The sequence below is a fragment of the Diabrotica undecimpunctata genome, chromosome 3, assembly GCF_040954645.1.
Source record: "Diabrotica undecimpunctata isolate CICGRU chromosome 3, icDiaUnde3, whole genome shotgun sequence".
In the NCBI taxonomy this organism is placed as follows: Eukaryota; Metazoa; Arthropoda; class Insecta; order Coleoptera; family Chrysomelidae; genus Diabrotica; species Diabrotica undecimpunctata.
In genome coordinates, this window is record NC_092805.1 from 133,079,519 (window position 1) to 133,087,150 (window position 7,632).

Consider the following 7,632-nt stretch of genomic DNA (forward strand, 5'->3'; position numbering starts at 1 on the left):
ACGTCAGTGTTTAATTTTTCGCTTCCAGATGTTAATTGTTATTTCGACTCCAATTTCTTTTATACACTTTTGCAAAGCGTTCCATTCTTTCCTTCGTTTGGCCTTTCTTGGCATTTAGGGTCCTTTGGCGCTGAGTAATTGCTCTAATCACGGCACATGGAGTAAGAGTAATTGAACGGGGTCGTAAGGGCCATCTTGTTTATTGGAGGAAAAATGGTGCAGTGGAAGATTATATATTAAAAATTGGAAATTGCAGAAAAATGAGCCTATGTCGTGGAGTAAGCTATAAGTAATAGTATGTTTATCTAATATAAATATATATACATATATATATATATATATATATATATATATATATATATATATATATATATATATATATATATATATATATATATATATATACAGTATACTCCCTCTATAACGAACACGGTTATTACGAGGTTTCGCTTATAACGAGATACATTAGATGTCCCGTGAAATTTCTATTGAACTATAACCGTCTATAGCGAGGCAAATTTGGTTATAACGAGAGAAAATAAGATCCAAAAACGTGTTTTTTACGTTTTTAGTCCAGTCGTGGCTATAAATAAATACCTTTTCAAACATCCCCTTAATAAACTTAACTGCAGCCCGCAATAAACTTCTTTAAAATGAATAAATACAACTGTTTCACATCTTTAGAAAATATATGATAGAATGATACTGGACCATTTAAAGCAATTAAAAATAACAGAGTTCTTAAAATTGCAGAAGCAATGGTTTATGTTATCCTTGAAAATACGATTTATACATTATGTAGTTGGAAAAAAATATAAGTACAGCTTTTTTGTTTTAACGTTTATCATTGATAATAAATTGTTCTGAAGCTATTTTCTCGTGGCATTTTAAATTAATTACTATTTAAATGGGAATAAGCCACAATTAAAGGTTAAAATACGTTTATTGACGTTTCAATTTCCACTTCGGAAATTTAAACGTCAATAAACGTATTTTAACCTTTAATTGTGGCTTATTCCCATTTAAATAGTAATTAATTGATAATAAAAGTAAACAACTCTTTTATGTTTTAATATATTTCATTGACAATAAAAGTAAATAACTTTTTTTCAAAAACGCCATTCAAACAATATTTATTAGCATCTTATATTGCTCCGAATGGCTTCACTATAGGAAGTTAATGGTTTAGAAAACTACAGATTCATGATTGTCTGATATAACGAGATAATTAGTCTGTCATTTCAGTTCTCGTTATAGAGGGAGTCTACTGTATATATATACATATATATATTTAATAGAGAAACGTCATTTATTTGCATCTATTTATTTGATTATATTTCCATTTTATGTCTGTTGGTAATATAGAAGTATCCTATTAAAACTAATTCAAAAAATAATAGAACAAAACAGAATTCCTCAAGAATGGAGATCAAGCATCCTGATATTAATACCTTCCTTCAAAAAGGCAGACAAATCGTACCCAGAAAATTACAGAGAAATTAATTTATTAAGCACAACACTAAAATTAACAACCAAAGTGATAACAAATAAACTAAATGAAATTATAACACTAGCAGAAGAACAACAAGGTTTTAGGTTGAGTAGATCATGAACCGACACGATATTTTTATTAAAGCAAATACAAGAGAAATCATTAGAATACAACAAACCTGCATGTTTCTGTTTCCTGGACCTTACGAAAGCATTTGACCATGTATCTGATGAAATAATAAAAAAATAAGAACTAAAAAAGGATACCATATGTGAATACCTTTCTCAAAGTTAAGATGATTTACAACGTATACTGCACCACTTTAATATAACTGACACAAATTTAACATTTTAATTTTTCCAAAAAAAAACAAAATGCCTGGTTATAGCACAATTATACAGCAAATTTACTAAGATGTAAATTGGAGCTAAAAGATTAGATAATAGAACAAGTTATGGGACGGAGTTTAAATATCTAGTCGTCACATTATTTAGCTACGGAATGCGTAAAACAAAACTGGAAGATCAAGTGAATAGAGCAAACAGCGTAGGTTGCCTGAATAAACAAAAATACAAATTTCGGGAAAGAAATGAAAGGCAAAATTTACAATTATCAGGGCAATAATGACACACGCGGCAGAAACACGACCTGACACAGAGAGGACAAAAAGGATGTTATAAACAGCAGAAATAAAAACACTAGGGGAAATTGACGGTAAAACATTGGGACAGAGTTAGAAGTACAGATATACGATGTACATGCAAGGTAGAGAACATCAAGGACTGGGTAAAAAATAGAAGAGTAGAATAGAAGGATCATAAAAGCCGAATGTAATTGGGTTGTTTCATTCATATAAAAAATTTTACTCCGTATATAGATAGTCTTTCCACCGTAGGCGTCTAATTTTTATTGCAGCGATTATATCTTTGTCCTCAGTTTTTTCTTCACACTTATTACATAGCTCAAAGTTTTGTAGAATACATTTTTATTTATGGGGCCCAGTATATTGTTTAAGACTAAATTTTTGAATGGTAATAGTCTGTTTTAATCTGAGTTAGAAGTCAGCACTCAGTCTCATCTGTACATTAAAACTAGAAGTATTTAGGATTAGTACATTATTTTTTTAGACAGTGGCTTCTTAAATAATGTTTTTTTCTACTGCAACGAAATATTTATTATTAAGAATAATTCTGTTAATTTCTTCTTTGTTGTCATCATGACAACAATGTTTCTCATTTCTGGTTGCTATCAAGACACATTTCTTCCAAGCTTTTTAGGACGCCTTTTAAATACTGAGCTAAAGGATTTTTATACCAATTTGCATAAAAGTCAGTAAATTGTTTACAACTGTATTCGTAGCATCCTAAAAATTTTTTCTGCATCTGCTCCACGACAGTTTTAATAACAAAGCTATTCATTAATTTGTGTATAATAAAATTTTTCCATAAGTTTCTTTGTTTTTAAAGACAAACGCTTTACTTACGCAATTTTTATTGAAGAAATTTAGTCAGTCGTCAATGCCTTCACTATAATATGATTTGAGAACTAAGTGCAGCCATCCTGTGTGTGTGAGAGAAAGAGAGAGAGAGAAAGAGAGAAAATTAGAGCTCACATCGCTTTTAAAAACTTTTTCCTTCTCCTCTATAATATTTCCTTCGTAAGGATTTAGTGGCGTCATGTAATTCGTTTGACTATTTCTGTCCAATTTTTTTCTCATATGCTAGTCCAATCATCAGAGGGTTGACACCTAAAAATCATACAAACAAGCTGAATTTTGCCGAGAATATTTTGGGACAAAAGATGCAAAAAAATTACTCCCGGGCTTTCCCCTAAAGTCCCCCTCATAGGGGGGGTTAAAATCGATATACCAAGAATCTACAAGCCGTAGAAAAAAATGTTTTAAATAAGAAATGTAGCTGAGATAATTTTAAATAAAAATGGTTATTAGCACTTTTTGTGTAAAATGAACCGTTCTGATGTTCTCTTAAAAACAACGCTTGAAGCGACCGTCGATTTTGAATGACAGTTACGCGCGTAAAATTAATATTCAATAAAATTTGTATGAGCTCGACGGTAAAAATTTGATATCTTTTGATCCAAGTCTCATATCGACAAAAATCAAGATTAGTTTTAAAGGTAAAGAGGGTAAATTTCGTATGCAGTTTTTGTATTTTGCCGCAAATATACTTAGTTTTTATAAAAATGTTAAATAAATAAACAGCTTTTTTAATTTTTTAATATCAGGGGTCTCGTCTATCCAACAAGACGTATCCACAAGCTGAGGGCTGAGTCTCAATAGATCGCAGCGTGGAAACTGCTTTACCAGGCACAACATCCTGCCAGGTACGTAAGTCCTCTACAGACAATTTCAAGTTCCAACTTTGAAAAGAATATAATACCCATGTTCGTCCGTCTAAAGATCTGGTCTACTGGCAAGGATCGATCCCACCACAAACCAATAATCTCAACGGATATAAGGGCTCGTGCGACAATCGTAGCGTACTACGATGGCCTAGTAAAGTCACATTGTTTTGAGCCTTTCGACTCTCGGAACTCCAAGAGATATCGTTGCCACCTTTGACTAGAAAGGATACGGCCTTAGAAGCGTTCAGGCATAATCCCACGGATGGTAGCTTCGCACCATTACCCGCTCGAGTAAGTGCGTCAACCAAATGTTCGAACCTGCGGTTCCTCTCGTACTGAGCAGGATTACTATCGCAACGACGAGTCATCAGTAGGGTAAAACTAACCTGTCGCACGAAGGTCTAAACCTAGCTCACGTTCCCTGTCTATGGGTAAACAATCCAACGCTTGGCGAATTCTGCTTTGCAATGATAGAAACAACCGACATCAAAGGATCAAAAAGCGAAGTTGCTATGAACGCTTGGTCGCCACAAGCCAGTTATCCCTGTGGTAACCTTTCACCTCTTTGCTGAAAACTCTTCAAGCCAAAAGAATCGATAGGCCGTGCTTTCGCAGTCTCTATGCATACTGAACATCAGGATCAAGCCAACTTTTGAGCTGACCTTAGGGCACCTGCGTTATTCTTTGACAGATGTACCCCACAGTCAAACGCCCCGCCTGACAGTGTCCTCGAATCGAATCAGGCTGGAGGTATCCGAAAGGCGAACCTTATCGGAACCACAAGACTGACGAACGACACAACGCAACGAAACGTTACTCCGTGCCCTTGGCTCAAGAATACCGTGACAGTCGCCGCCTCGTGAGCGAACGACCCACGCATTTCACCTTACCGAGTAAGTAAAGAAACGATAAATTTTTACGAATCTCATGAGATGAATAAAATTGATTACTTTTATTGAGCAGTCGTCGTAAAACTTCAATTTTTGGACATAAATCTTTAGAACCTATGACATTAAATTTCAATTTTAGGTTGTGGCTATAAATATGAGGCACTTAAAATATGAATAAAAAATGCATATTTAAATCTTTACATTACAAACGATCGCACGTCACGAGAAATTCCAATAAGAAAACGGTTTTTGGATGTAGTTTATAGCAGAAGTATGGTTCTTTTGAAAAACGTACTGGTGAAATTAGAAAAAAAGTTTTAAATGTTTTAGATTGTTTGTTATGTGAAAGTTTAAATCCAGCGTTTTTTAAGTATATTTTAAATGCCTTAAATTTCTTGGCAAAACTCAAAACTAAAATTTCATTGCATAGATTTTGAAGGTTAGGCTCGAGTAATCGAAACTTCCTAGTAGCCAGTCAATGAAGAGTACAGATTGTATTGATCTCATGAGTTCAATCTTAGTTTATTTGCGACAAAATACAAAAATTGCATACGAAAGCTGAGCTCTTTACCTTTAAAACGTATCTTAATTTTTGTCGATAAGACATTTGCATCAAAAGATATGAAATTTTTACCGTCGAGCTGATACAAATTTTATTGAACATTGATTTCGCGTGCTTGAACTGACATTCAAAATCGACGGTCGCTTTAAGCGTTGTTTCTCTTTTTCGGGGTCCCAAAATTAATATATATTTTTTAGAGGTTTAGTGGCATTTTCGTCCCTGGCTACTGGAGTATGCGTATTGTTTTGATTCAGAGAATGAGCAACCAATAATTTCGTATATTTGGTCCAACTATCGTGCTCTCAATCTTTCCTCTGGATCTTTTGCCCACTACATTGCATTCCACGAATGATAAAAACTTGGTATACAAATGAAAACATCAAGAATTTAGTCTTAATTTTAACCATATTTTATTTCTTATATTTTTTTTTCTGGTCTATCAATTTACATATTTTTCCAATAAAATAAATCTTGAATTATTTTATACTATAATATTGATTTAATTTTTTGTATTAATGTTATTTTTCAAAGATTCTCATAAAATTATAATAAGAGTTGTTCATAAAAATTAGAAATTCTTTTTCCTCTTTTTATACCGTTAGTAATATTGTCAAATATTTGACCCCTTACTAAAAAAACAAGTGAGGAGACCAATTAAAAATTTCATCAGTCATCAATTTTTTCTGGAAACCCTTTAATTATTCCAGTCGTTCAAGAAAGCCAATTATAGAAATGGTTTAATAAAATCTCGATCTGAAGAAAAGCAAATCTAAAAATTATGCTGTGAAAAATTCAATTACGAAATTAAATTAATTTTCAGCCTTTTAATTATAGACGTCGAAATGGCGTACAAGTGTTAGAAAAAGAGTGAAAATCGGTTTGGCCCTCTCTGGATCTTCTGGATAGATAAGGATGCGAGATTAACAGTACCGAACAGGGATGGGCTTCATCATTAATTATGGCCAAGAAAATTTTCAAGAGCAGCAAAATATTAAAGCAAAAGTGCATCCTATAGGTTTAAAAAAATTAGACAGTCTTATTTTTTATAAAATTGATTGCGGACAATGATAATATATATACATTAAGAAAATAAATAAGAAGATATGTGAGACGAGAGTACGTATAAACTGTAATAATTTTTTTCTACTTAATTTTTGAGGTATACATGTAAGCAAGCCAAGTCTAAACGCTCCTAACGTATTTTAATAAATAACCTTTGTATGGTATTTTCATTCAAAATGATTTGAAAATTTTCCTTTGGTAAAGTTGTTACAATATTGAACTGAATTTTTTCTAAAATTAATTTTCTAATTTAATGACATAAATGAGATAAATGGTAAATATGATTCTTTTAATGATTTCTTAAAATAATATTTTTAATGAAATGTAACTTTATGAGTATTAACCTTTTTTTATTTAGTTTATTGTGTCGCAACTACAAAATTATTATTAACACTGTTACTAGAAAATATTAAAAAAAAAATGTTAAATATTGTAATAGAAATTAGTTTCTCGAAGAAAATCTAGTACATTCTGATGAAGTTGTAGTTGGCTGAGAATCAAATTCGTTAGAAATTTTATAGTATTTTTTTTTATACTTACTAGTACTCGATAAACTGAGTAAGACTAAATGTTGAACAGTTAATGATTCACTATATTTTTTACAGATAGGTAATTTTTCCGAAGTCCTGTGTCAACCGTGTGTGACCAATCCTTAGCCTGCGAAAAATTGATTGATTTGTCTCTTTTACTTATGTTAGGTAGCTGAAAAGTTTCGATGATAGGTTGTATTTTGTGTATTTTCGAGGTTAATCTCTTCCATTGGTTTTACGAGGACTTTTTGATTTGGGACATGAAAAGTGGTTTTAAATCTAATGCTAGTTGATGCAGCAGCATCAGCAGTCTTATACTGCTGCTAAACTAAAATGCTAACGTATGAAGGATTTTAGATTAATGTTATGTTTGTTCTAGACGATGTAAGACCGTGCTTGATGTAAGATATGCTTCATGTATGGCATAAGCTAATGGATGTTAGAAATATTGCATTTTTCTTGGCTTAAGTTTGATTGGATAAGTATTTGATTGCTTGGATGATGGCGTATAGGTCTCCTGTATAGATGGAAGTAGGTGGTGGAAGACAAAACTTGTAAATATTACTATTTGCAGTTCTAAATGTACTACTGCAGAATATCCGACTCCTGACTCAGTTTTAGATGCATTTGTGTAAAGATTTTGTCATATAAGTTTGTGCTGACCAGCTCTAGGAAAGATTGCCAGCAAGGCTGTTAGTTTTATTTTTGTGATAATTATTATGCGAAAAGTTA

The 7,632-nt window shown here is 32.2% G+C and overlaps 1 pseudogene; it reads left to right on the forward strand.

Annotated features, from left to right (window-relative positions):
• The first annotated feature begins 268 nt into the window (after positions 1-268).
• Positions 269-4,719, forward strand: LOC140436055 (uncharacterized; annotated as a pseudogene).
• Positions 4,720-7,632: the final 2,913 nt, after the last annotated feature.